General features: G+C 45.9%; 1 protein-coding gene across 1 annotated transcript in view; it reads right to left on the bottom strand.

Moving 5' to 3' along the window:
- Positions 1 to 11,744, bottom strand: part of VSIG10L2 (V-set and immunoglobulin domain containing 10 like 2) — a 52,221-nt gene extending 40,477 nt beyond the window's left edge. Inside the window, exon 1 of the mRNA XM_083480400.1 lies at positions 11,683 to 11,744. The gene's annotated coding sequence lies outside the window, so the exon portion shown is untranslated. The remainder of the gene's footprint in view (positions 1 to 11,682) is intronic.
- Positions 11,745 to 13,624: the final 1,880 nt, after the last annotated feature.

Genomic DNA, 13,624 nt, shown 5'->3' with positions numbered 1-13,624 from the left:
CCTCCCCTCCCCAGATGGCTCATGAAAAGACAGCTAGCTTGTGGCAAGTACATGACATAAGATTACCTCATAGGGCATATCCTGTCATTTCAGCTGCATTGAAACACACACGTCATATCCCGTTTTTCTGCTCACAGATTTCTTGGATACATCAAAGTCAGGCCCTGGCAGACTTTGTGGAGCTGGTCCAAGGCTGCATTCATTGCCATACATTTAAAGCACTGCGATACCACTTTAAACAGACATGGCTTCCCTCAAATAATTCTGGGAGCTGTAGTTTGCTAAGGGTGCTGAGCATTGTTAGAAAACCCCTATTAATCCCCTCACAGAGCTAAAATTCCCAGTTGTTTAACAGTCAACCCTTCTTCACAGGGAACTCAGGAAATCAAAGCTCTGTGAGGCAAACGGGTCTCCTAACAACTTTATAACACCCTTAACAGGTCACAGCTCCCAAAATTTGGAAGCAGGAAGCCATGGCTGTTTAAAATGGTATCATAGCAGTGTAAACATATGAGGTAAATGTGTCCCAAGACAATTTGCTGCTTGGATCAGAACAGCAAATGGTCCCCTCTCCGCACAAGTCAAAGTCCTCTAAAGTTTTTGCTGTGGATACCTGGGAGGAAACATAACGTAAGAATGCATCATTTTCTGTTCCTCCCTATTTACCACATGCAGCACTGTTTCCATTCCCCTGCAGTTCACCCCTTATTAAAAGTAGTGAGAGATGTTAGGAGACCCCTATTCCCCTCACACACCTACAATTCTCAGAGTCCCTTGTGAAGACAAATTTGCTGTTCAACCACACTGAAAATTATAGTTCCATTAGGGGAATAGGAGTCTCCTAACAACTCTCGGCACCCTTAACAAACTACAGGCCTCAGAAATCTTTGTGGGAAGACATTTAAAGTGATATGAAAGGGCTTTAAATGTGCAGTGCAGACGGGGCCTGAGACCCTGAGAATTATCCCCAAGCCTCCCTTGTCCTCTAAAAGGGCTATAACTCTGTTTCAAAAGCACACATGAGTTACTTCTCGGGTTTGTTTCCTCTTGAGGGCATAAAATAGATTTCTTTGCAGAGCTGGGTTTTTTTAAAAATTCTTTTCCTCACACACACTTAAAAGTGGGATGCTGCAGAGAACTTGGCAAAAAATAGAATCCCTCCAAAAAAGCAGCCCAGATTCTAAATGGGGGGGGGGGGGGAGAGAGAGAGAGAGAGAGAGAGAGAGAGAGAGAGAGAGAGAGAGAGCCCAAAAGGCGTGCCTTCCCTAAGCAACGTGCACATTGCTATTTACCACGAGCGGCAACAAATGCCAGCGTCTCCACAAGGCCTCTTTTTTCCAGCAAGGAGGCACGTCACTACCCAAGGGACAGATACGATTACGAAGCATGGTACAGACCACACACAGCGAGTACAGAAAAACACACGTTGAATTATCAGCTTTCCTTGGGTTACTCGCCCAGCCCAGGCTGGTTCTTTCGCCGAGGCTGTCCCCGTCTGAATTTTCTGAGTTTGGGGTGGGGGTGGGAAACAGGGACTCCTGACTCAATAAAGATGAAAATAAAGGCACAAAGGGACTGCTTGGAGATGGGGGGTGTGTGCTGTAAATACGGGACGTTGCTGTTGTTTGCTTTCTCGGCGGTGACAGAAACCGCACAGCGCACTTTTAAAGCTGCCTTGGCTCTCAGCTCCACTGTTCCTGCCAAAGCCAGGAATCTCATGAAGTCTCCCCTCCGATACTATAGTTTGGCACTAAACATGTTGCCCAGAGGCAAGTAGCAAGCGTCTTCAACCTGGTCACATGCAGTCTGAGACAGACCTTGCCTCCCGTATGTTCAGACAGGAGATTCTTGACTTCATTAACCGATCAGCTCATTGATGACCTTTTTTCCTCAGCCTTCCTCCACAGAGCATATACAGAACTGAACAACTGTTTGATTTGCTTCAAGATAGTGCCGTGAGAAAATGAGGGGTTGACTTTTACAGCCCAGCTCCCCCAAGGGACTCCCCAAATATCCCGTAAGTCCATGATCGGTCAAAGAAGAATAGGTGGAGGTTAGAACCAGCCAAAGCAAGGCAGATATTTATTTTTCTGTTGCAACAGAGTCTCCCTACCTTGCAAGGGGGTGATGACCCAGAACAAAAGGATGCAGCAACTTTTAAAGGCAAGAAATTGCCCAACTCCTTAGCTAAAGACCACCTACAAGCCATACCAGTGTCACAGAAAGAGGCGGTCTACAACGGAAATTTGAGAGTGTGGCTTGTCACCTGTCTGTCAAGATACCTGATCATGCTTGATGATTGCCTTATCCTGGCCAGTCTGGGCCATTCTTTTGAAATGGTAAATACCTTAGTTCTGGGATTCATTGTCCTAGACCTCCTTTAATCATGTGAGAAGTTTATCTATTTACAGGGTTGGAAGGATTTTGCAGATGAAAAGAACTATTGGGAAAGGTTTTCCCAAGATGCTTCCTTCTACTGGGTGCACCTTAAAATTTGTGTAAACAATAGGAGTGATGGTTTGCTCTGCTGAAGCAGCCGGTGAGGTTTCCTTTGTAGAAGAAGCCAGAAATGACTATGATTTTCAGTAGTGCAGGATGCATTGAGCTGCTTTATCAGCAAACAGCATGCTCTTTTCTCTAACACTCACCAGAGTGAGGGGCTGGTGAACAATTTCAATTTACTAACTTCTAGCGGTGTGCTTTCCCCTCCACCTTGACTCACTGTTACATCCTGTAATGGGTATGAGTTACTCGTGCGTAAAGTGCCACCTCTCTAGGGTTAATTGCCTTGGTTAAACCGTTCTGACTGCACAGCCCATCTCCGCACGGCTGTCTCAGTCGCTAGCAGAATCTGTCTGTGGGCGTTTCTTAAACCTCTTCCAGCATAGAAGCTGTCTGACTCCCAAACGCCTCCTTCTCTCACTGCGCGGGAGTCTTCTGCGCAGGGAGGGCATGGGTAGCGGAGGACCTGTGCTCTCCTCACTGATGTCCAGAGAAGAATCCCGGAGCTCTCCCTCCGCCTCCCCCATATCCCGGGTGTTGCGCTGATTTCCTTCCCCCTCAACCGAGCTGCTTCTCCCCCTGGTGCTGGGTCCTTCGCCCGCAGAATCTGGGAGCCTCCCCTTCGCCTCTCGCTCTGATGTCAGTTCCCTGACACATCCAAACCAGATTTCAACCTAATGCTGGCTTTCCTCTCCATCTGGCTGCATGTTATGACTATTTTGAATAGGGATGGAGAACCTGTTACAATTTGAGAGCCATGTTCCCTTTCGGACAACTTTCCGGTTCAAGAACCCATCACAGGCAGGCAAAAGCATTCAAAGAAAGCGCAAAGAAAGTGCAAAGCAGAAGTGGTGAGGAAGGTGCCTCAGGAGGTTCTAGCTTAGGGAGAGTCCCAGAGGCCAGATATAGATACCTCACTCAGCCCCCAGGCCTGAGCTTCCCCACCCCTGATTTAGAAGCTTCAGTTGGTACTAAACATAGCCTCTTTCCTCTCATTGTTGGTTGGGTTAATATGGTGGCTTGTCAACCAACATAAATACAACAGCTGAGGTTTGGCAGATGAACCAGTCTTGTGCATGAATCATAGAGTTGGAAGGAGTCTTGTAGGCAGTACAGCTCCCTGCTTGATGCAGGAACTCCCTAGCTAGAGCCTCTGCCTGAAGACCCCCAGTGAGGGAGAGGCCACCCGCCCCCTCTGGGTGATTGGTTGGTTCCAGTGTCAAACTTCTGCTACGTTTTCTCCTGACGTTCTGCTGAAACCTACCCTCCAGCCCACTGTATCTCTTCAACTTGGAACAGACACATTTGCAGAGGATAAGGCTATTGGGGCCAATAGCCACAATGGCTACCTGTCCTCCCTTCCTCTGAATTATAGCCGCTGGGAATTGCGAGTGGGAGGGCGCTGTTGAACTCTAGTCCTGCTTGCACGCTTCCCATAGGCATCTGGTTGGCTACTGTAAGAACAGAATGCTAGATTAGATGGGGATCTGGACTGAACCAGCAGGACTCTTCCTATTTTCTTATGGTAGTTCTGCTCTCCAGGGCAGCCTTACCAGAGGGATTGGCTGGTCCACTGTTGGAAGTGGAATACTGGACTAGACAAGCCTTTGATATCTGATCTAGGAAGGTTGTCTCTTAGGTCCTAATGCCTTAGACCCATTTGTTTGTTTCTCCATTCACACACACAGTGCCAGATGCACTTTTGCAAGTTATTATCCCAGAGGAACTTTGCACATTCTCAGAGAAGCTGATCGTAGTGTGCAGGGATTTTTGAAAACAAGAGCTATTGGAAGCCTTAACATTGCTGACCTTCCAGAGAGAAACCCTGGGGCTGTTGGTCCTTTCTCACTCCCGACTGACAATGATCACTGGGTCATAGTGCTCAACGGTCCATGTACTCAGCCTTTTTCTGCAGGAAATTGTTTGCAGTCTGTCTGCCAAAGAGAATGTTGTGATATTTCTTTTAAAAAACAAAATAAATGCCTTCAATCACACAATCAACAGGGTGTTGTCTTACACAGTTCACCTCTTCCTCCCATTAATGGGCATGGAGAAAAACAGCGAAGCTATTTCTTCTTGTTTAAAAGAAGCTATTTTTAGCGGAAACCAGTTTGCTATCAAATTCAGCATAAATGTCATCCTGAGTAAGAAAATATTCAAGTGATATATTCTATTCTTCCTGGAATGAACATTTCATTCCCGAAACACAAAAGCAAACCAGGCAGATACAGATGGGGTGAGCCAAAGGCAGGTGGGCATCTGCTGGAAGATCTCTGGGGGATCTGCAGCAGCTCTGATGGCAAGAGTGTCTAACACCTAGTGGTTCAGCAATTGCAATAACAGCCCCACATTTTTCACTTGAATTCAGCTGCTGGAAAGGAAGAAAATTAGTCAACTGCGGACTTTGGGAGCTCAGTTCAGCTCTTCAATAGGAAATGAATTCCTAGGGCACTTCCATACATTCTCTTTATTCAGCATTCATTCCTATTTGTGTGTGGGGAGGTCAGATGATGTGTGAAAGCAAGTGTATAACTACAACGGAACTCGTGGGTGCACAACGAAGCTGAATGGATGGATGAAATGGAATGGATGAAAGAGGAGCGGACAATTTCTTTTTTAAAAAAAATATTTATTTATTTGGTTTTTCAAATTAAGATTTTACAGAGATATATCAGACATAAATCATAAAAACAAGACTCCAGGGAATCTCCTGGACTTCCCTCCTCCCCTTTGTGGGTCCTATTAATCATTTCATCCCACATCTTTTAACTGTTTACAATGGTCTTTAAGATAAATTATAAATTTTCCCCATTCCTTATTAAAATTTTGGTCTTCCTGATTTCTGACTCTTCCAGTCATTTTAGCCATTTCAGCATTGTCCATCATCTCGATCTGCCATTCTTCTCTGATAGGAACTTTATCTTCTTTCCATCTCTGGGCCCTGTAACATCCGTGCAGCTGTTGTCTTAAACATCTTTTTTCATTTCATTATAAATCATTTCCCAATAATTTTTGATTACTCCCTTTTCACAAAACACCTGATCTTTGGGGGAAATGGTTTTATGCTCAAGACCTCCCAACGGAAGCAGATTTAGGGGAGCATGACCGGTTCGCCTGTGCGGGGTGCCAAGGTGGGAGGGCACTGCAGGAGGTGCCGCAACAATGTTGAACAATGGAATGTGAGATGTGGGAGGGGCTGCAAAATTTTGGCATCACAGGAGGCGCCACTGAAATTTCAAAGCCTGAAGTCTGCCGCTGCTGTGAACTGCGCGTCCTGAATTTGCTGGTATGTGATCAAATTCCTTCTAAAAATAGCAACAAACTGGGGGCACCCCTGGGTTCTGTATGTTCTCAGATGCATCCTCTTCTTTCATTCTAAGTATATGGTAGATCTTGGGGTTATAGTAAAAAGAAAGTCGATCCAACAGGCCTGACATCTGCCCCCACCTCGCTCTAAAGAATAACACCCAAAGTGGGAACTTCATAGAAGCATCACTGATGACTTGGAAGTCACTTACATATCCCAAAGAAAGAGAAAATGCAGCAGCAGTATCAAAAAAAAGTTTGCCTAAACTAATATGCTATAATTTAAATAGAAATACAATGCATCCTCACCACAACGAGAAACATATGCCCTGCAGGCCAGCTTGCTCCGCTGTCCATACGTTAACCACTAATGTCCAGGTCCTATAAGACTATAAGACAGTTCCAGTTTAATTTTGTTGCTGCCCAGTGTCTATACTTGAGACTGCTGCTTTCAGCTCATAGTCTCCTTATTTTGCATGTACTTTTGCAAGTGTGCCATGTTGCTTTTGATACTGAGACGCTGCTCAGGGTGTTCTATGAGCAGAAGAGGGCTGCAAACGATCTTACTTATTTCAGCCGTACTCGCCTCTTTTGCCTGTTTGCCTTTAGCGCCGCAATCCAACCCTGCTGATGTCTCATTTTAGGGGTGGGGGCAGGACTTGGCTGGCTCAGGGGCCCTTGGTGCTCGTGTATCCCTCACATCACTTCACCTGCTTTGATGTGGTTCCCTCGGACAGCTGGGCGAAAGTGTGAAGACGGACCTGGACGCTGCCTTGTGAAAATAACATGTGGTTCTAGTTTAGAGTCCGAGGCTCTGACTTGGAATGGGAATGCCATCGTGGGGATCGTGCTGACATGGATTTAATAATGGTACACACAGAAAGGCGGGCCTCATGGTGTTTCTCCATAGGGAACATGCAGTCTTAGTGATGATCAGCTTATAAGGGTAATAGATGTGTGTTTCTCCACCATTGGGAGGAGGGTGTTTTGCTGCAGAATGAACTTGATCATTGCCTTTGTTAGAACGTGACATCTAATATTGCATATAATAAAATCAGTGGGGCCATTCCAAATCCCCAAAGTAGTAGGTATGCCTGAAGAGAAACTCTTAATGCAATCATTTGCAGGCCTTGTATGCCTCCTGTCAGGGATTGTGCTGAGGAGGGCTGCACTGAGGAGGAATGGTTGGAGCCTCCCCCTCTGCCTGCTCCTGATCAGGATCCTGAATCTTCCCAGGAGCAGGAGGAAAATATAGATTTGGAACAGTGGTTTGCAGAGGGGCATAGTTCAGAAGGCAGAAGCTGGGAAATACTGGATGAGGAACAGCTAGGAGGAGAAGAACTGGGAGAGAGAGGGCGTTAACAGATTCATAGTCATTGGACAGCATTCCTCCACCCTCCCCAAGGTCTCAGAAAGTCTCAGAACAGAAAGTGCAGAGGGTACAAGCTCAGATTACAAGACGTAGGAGTGACATAGATTAATGGAGGGGTGTTAGCTTTAATTGGGAGCACCATCATTTCGAGGAGTCGTGTTCTTTGTTCTCTCACTGTGATTATTAAAGATTCTAACTGGTAAGACATTCCTTTCATTTGATCTTCTTATCTACTGCAATGGGTAGAGGAAGCCAATTCCCTGAAGCCTGACACCTCCTTCCAACAACTCCTGCAGCCAAGCTGCTGCCAAACATATTCTCTGCTTTCCTATGGACCATATCAGTGAGGCCAGGAGGGGTGGGGTCTTGTTGTCTGGGCAGCCCAGGCCCTCCATAAAGCCCAGTCTTGCACCATGGGGAGATCACTTTGGTGCTGCTAATGCAACGTTTTGGCTTCACCCCTGGAGGCGCACTCCATTGTCTCTCAAGGCAGATGGATGGCAACAACAGCAGCACTCTTTGGCAGGCCACAGTTTTCATGGGGTCTCTCAGGATGCCCTTTTTGTTGTGCATTCATGATTACTTTTGCTCATGGCAGTATTGGGACAGTCATATACAATCCACTTTTCAATACCATCTACAACTGCAAAGGTTTTGGGGTGGTCACAAAGCTTCTGTTCCAATCAGTGCTTATCCTGTAATTTCCTGCTGAAATCCTATAAACCCTTTATACCACAAACATTCCAGGCTTTGTTTGCTTGCCCTGCTTTTGTTGCACTGTGGCACAAGAGAGCCCTTCCAGATAGCAATGTGTTAAAAGAGAAGTATCACAGAAGCAACTCATAAAACAGACTGGTGTGTGGACAGTCCAATATAAATCTAGCACCAATGCACAGTGTGGCGTAGTGGTTAAGAGCGGTAGACTCGTAATCTGGGGAACCGGGTTCACGTCCCCGCTCCTCCACATGCAGCTGCTGGGTGACCTTGGGCTAGTCACACTTCTCTGAAGTCTCTCAGCCTCACTCACCTCACACAGTGTTTGTTGTGGGGGAGGAAGGGAAAGGAGATTGTGAGCCGCTTTGAGACTCCTTAAAGGTAAAGGTAAAGGGACCCCTGACCATTAGATTCAGTCGCGGACAACTCTGGGGTTGTAGCGCTCATCTCGCTTTATTGGCCGAGGGAGCCGGCGTACAGCTTCCGGGTCATGTGGCCCGCATGACTAAGCTGCTTCTGGCGAACCAGAGCAGCACACAAAAACACCATTTACCTTCCCACCAGAGTGGTACCTATTTATCTACTTGCACTTTGACGTGCTTTCAAACTGCTAGGTTGGCAGGAGCAGGGACCGAGCAACAGGAGCTCACCCCGTCGCAGGGATTCGAACCGCCAACCTTCTGTTTGGCAAGCCCTAGGCTCTGTAGTTTAGACCACAGTGCCACCTGCGTCCCTTAGAGACTCCTTAGAGTAGTGATAAAGTTGGATATCAAATCCAAACTCTTCTTCCTCTATCAAAGACGTGTTGCACAATAAACCTGGGGGGGGGTGGAGAAACCACCAGTCTGAAGGGGCCCATCGTTAATAAAAAGCAGCTATGCCAAAATGAATCAGGAAGGCCATAGGTCTCCATGTAATAAAAACTCTCTTTTCCCTTCTTTAAATCAGACTCAAGATTGCAACAGGCTCAAGCTACATAAGCCTTCTGTGTTGCTGCCTGCTGTGTGTAGCCTTTGGACTTCTGCTGGGTTTGATATTTCATCCCTCAGTCTCCGTCTAGCCCGAGACCATGCAATATAGATGACTGCCAGTAATTTAACTGCAGTGCCACTGTCTGTAAGATGCCAAGGCTGAAAATGTAGAGGTGCTGACAAGCTCATCTGTTCATTGTATCCTCCAGATATCCATGACTGTGGGAGATCACTGTATATATTATTTTTAAAAAATCTAGGTAGCCACAGTGCAATCCTATGCATGCCTGTTCAAAGGCAAGTCACTTTGAATTCAGTGGGACTTACTCCTAGGTAAGTGTGTATAGGATTGCAATCCTAGTCGATCTGATTTTGTAGTGAGTGTCTCTGATTTCACAATAAGGCAAATTTCCATGCTTTTTTGTGCATGAGTGAGTTAACAGGAACGTTATCTCTTCTCTTGCACTGAGCATGAAATTGGACCAACAATCATATTTAGATAATCAGAAGAAAGTAAACAGTACAGCTCTCCTGGGACTATGCCACTTGAGAATGAAGATGGAGGACTGGAAAACTGAACCCTCTCTTATTATTTTTTCGGTGCCGACAGAAGAACAATATATGAGAGTTCAAGCCTAGCCTTTCTGATGTGCAAGTTTTCTACATGTAGGGAACATGAGAGTAATCAATGATGGGATCCCCCCCTCTGAATTCTCAACTGCTACAGCATTACATTCTCAAGAAAGCCAGTTCTGCCAGCAAACAGGGGATTATCTTCACATGTGGTGGGGGTGTAAATATGTACAATTTTTTGGGCAAAGGGTATTTAACAAAAATCCCTGGGTTAAAGCTGGCCGAAAGTCCAGAGGCAGCATTATTATCAATCTACAATGGGGTGGAAGGTTTGCAGGCTGTTAAGGACTTGCTCACAAATTTATTGACAGCTGCACGAATTATTATAGCTAGGAAGTGGAAGGGGCAAGCAGAATATAATATGGAAGAATGGTATAAAGAGGTGTGAGATATAGCTATTAGTGATAAATTAACATGTGCCATTAAGGTAAGATGGGGAATGCGCAGGAGAAATGATTTTGAGGAGATATGGAGGGTGTTTGTAGAATCTATACTGTTAAAACGGAAAGGGGTCAAACCATCGCAGGAATTGTTGAAATTTTAGGAGGTTGGATAGTTACAATGGAATGGTCTTGGTGGTGGGGTGCACATTTTTATTCTTATTTATTTATGATTATTACTTTGTCAAAATAAAATTGAAAATTGAAAAAGGCAGGCAGGCAGGCAGGCAGGCAGGAAGCCGGTTCCATATGAGTCTTCTGTGTAAATCTGCCCTTTCGTGTAGCTTTGATAGTCAGCATGCCTCTGAATACCAGATTCTGGGGAGCCCAACGGAAAGAGTCCTATTGCCTCAAGTTCTACTTAAGGGCTTCCTAGAGGTATCTGGTGAGACAGAGCACTGGCCCAGACGGGCCTTTGGCCTAAACCTTCAGGGCTCTTCTGGTATTCTTATAACACACAACAAATCTGATATTTGCTCCTTGCTTAGATCTAGATTGTTTGACCATATTTAGAACAGCAGACGTACAGTGGAGTCACACCAGAATCACCAGCTCTTTTTGGCTCTTGCTAGCAGAAAGGAAAAGGAGAAAGCAACATATATGGTGGGGAGGGATGGTCTAAGAAGAAGAAGACATAAATAAAGGCAAGTCTCATGTTGCAGGTCGGGGTAAAAGGTCTGAAGAAGCTGAAAAGTGCTGATTTAGAGGATAATTTAGGATTCTCTGGGCTTTCTGTCCCAGAGAGGCTTTCGAACTGCAACAGAATAGCTGCCTTTTCATCAATTGAATGGACAGAGGGGGACTATTACACATTAAGATCCCACGTGTTGCCGCAGATGTTATAAACAGCTGATTTCCAACAGGAAGCTGACTTAGCACATGCTGGGAGCTGGGAATTCTGCTATTCCAGTTTGCTCCTAAGTGAATTTCATGCTGACCACGAGTTGTGCTGCATTGACAGGCAGACTCGCTGCAGCCACAGATCGCATGCAGGAGAATCAACTTTGCACACTTGCCCTGCCAGCATGGGCCAAGGCTCAGTGTGCTAACAGTACCTTCGGATATTTGACAGAGAAAATGAGGTGTGCTATCATTGTTTAATTGCATGCAACTGCTGCATGTCTAGTCTGGTTTTCTTCTTCTTCTTAAGAGGACAAGCAAGTATTCATCTTCTCCCTTGCAGCAAACCCATCTCTTCCTCTTTTTGATCTTATTCTTCTGAAATGTGCATGTGCTCCAGCCCAGTTTTCAAAGCCCAGTCACCACTTATTGACCGTGCTGTACATGACCTTTGGGTTCAGGCCAAGGCTCCTTCAGAAAGCGAAGAGGGCAGGAGGGATGAGCAAATCTGTTAACTTTAGTTTCTTCGGTTCCTCCTTTTCTAATCTTAAATTCAGTTCTCCAGATTTCCACAATACTTTGCATTCCCCCCCCCTTTTTTTAAAGCCCTCGTGAAAATTAATCAGCATTTTAGTACAAATTTGTCCTAATAGTCCAATTTTTTTGTATGCAAATTTTTGTATACACATTTTTGCAAATAATTTCCCCCAAACATAATGTGTTTCTGCATGCTATTTTCATCAATGTGTGTGTTTTTATGTACACCTTACCTTAGCATATGCCTTTTGAACACATTATTTGGCAGGCGAACAGCCCTGCAAAATTCAAAGATGTGCAAATTTTGAATGAGGGCTGCATTTAAGTTAGCACACTGTTTTTGAAAGTGTGAAATAGTTAGGCTCACCTTTAAGTGCATACGGAATGAATTTCTCTCCAATCTCTAGATGCCTGATCTGGGGAAGGCCATCTCAACCAATGTTTCAGAGAAGGTGACAGGTGAATTTATTACCATTGTCCCCGTGGACTTCGCCAACTTCTGCAAGGCTCATAGGAGAGGCTGGGAATCTTTTTTTTCTTTTTTTTTCAGTCCAAGCACCACATTCCCTTCTGGGAAGTCTTCCAAGGTCACAGGCCAGAGGCGGGCAGGGCCAGAGGCAAAAATGGGAGGAGTAATAAACACAAATGTCAGACCCTCCAAGTGTCCCTATTTTCCAAGGACAGTCCTGGGTTTACAGAAGTTGTCCGATTTGATCCCAGAATGTCTCACTTTTCCTTAGGACGTCCCTATTTTCATCAAAGAAATGTTGGAGTGTATGGAGTTGTGTGACCCCTGAGCCAAGGAGATAAATAACTCTGCAAACTTTAGAAGACATCTGAAGGCAGCACTGTATAGGGAAATCTTTAAATGTTGAGGAGGAGGAGGAGGAGGAGGAGGAAGAAGAAGAAGAAGAAGAAGAAGAAGAGGAGGAGGAGGAGGAGGAGGAGGAGGAGGAGGAGTTTGAATTTGATATCCCACTTTATCACTACCCGAAGGAGTCTCAAAGCGGCTAACATTCTCCTTTCCCTTCCTCCCCCACAACAAACACTCTGTGGTGAGTGGGGCTGAGAGACTTCAAAGAAGTGTGACTAGCCCAAGGTCACCCAGCAGCTGCAAGTGGAGGAGCGGAGACGCGAACCCGGTTCACCAGATTACAAGTCCACCGCTCTGAACCACTGCACCACACTGGCTCTTTTTATTATGTTTTATTATGTTTCTATATATGTTGAAAGCTGCCCAGAGTGGCTGAGGCAGCCCAGTCAGATGGGCACCATATAAACAAAACAATTCTTATTCTTACTACTTCTACTATGGAATAGGACGTCCCTATTTTTAGCAGAGAAATGTTGGAGGGTATGAAATGTGTACCTTTGTACAGTATGCCAGTTTTTAAACACATTCCATCCAGCCAAGGAAGAGGCATTGTCAGAGTTCAAAAACACTGTCCAGCCAGGCAAAAGCATTCTACGAAGCAGGGCCAGTGAGGGGTGTGGCCAGGGGGGATGGGGCGTGGCCTGGGGAAAGTCCTGAGGCCAGGCACAGAGGCCTGGAGCCCCTCCCCCAGGCCTCAGGCCCCACCCCTTGAAGTATGGCACTGGGTGCAGATGTGAAATCCCAGCAAGCACTGGGGCATTCACAGAATGGCAGCTGGTATTGGTTTCACTGTTCACCACTAAGAACCCCTCCACACTGGTGTTTTCCTGGATGTATTCTGCAACATGACCCTGATGCCGTAACAGTTAATTAGTGGTGGATTTATAAAAGGTAAAGGACCCCTGGACGGTTTAGTCCAGTCAAAGGCGACTATAGGGTTGCGGTGCTCATCTCACTTTCAGGCCGAGGGAGCCAGCGTTTGTCTGCAGACAGCTTTCCGGGTCATGTGGCCCAGCATGACTAAACCACTTGTGGGCAGCGGAACATCGTGACAAGTGCCAGAGCACATGGAAATGCTGTTTACCTTCCCACCACAGCAGTACCTATTTATCTACTTGCACTGGTGTGCTTTCAAACTGCTAGGTTGGCAGGAGCTAGGGCAGAGCAATGAGAGCTCACCCCATCACGTGGATTCAAACCACCGACCTTCTGATCCACAAGCCCAAGAGGCTCAGTGGTTTAGACCACAGCGCCACCTGCGTTCCCTGGTGGATTTATATTGCACCAGCCACACACCTCTCTTTGCTTTGTCAGTTGTTCTCTAACGTTCCCCCACATTCTTGCTGCCTGGAAGGGCAGGGTTGCATATAACTGGCCTGATGCCAACATGAGCACAACACAACGGTGCTAATTTCCCCTGCCAACCATCTCTTCT

The sequence above is a fragment of the Podarcis liolepis genome (genome assembly GCF_965112155.1).
Source record: "Podarcis liolepis genome assembly, chromosome: 16".
Lineage (NCBI taxonomy): Eukaryota > Metazoa > Chordata > Lepidosauria > Squamata > Lacertidae > Podarcis > Podarcis liolepis.
This window is presented reverse-complemented; position numbering and strand designations above follow the sequence as displayed.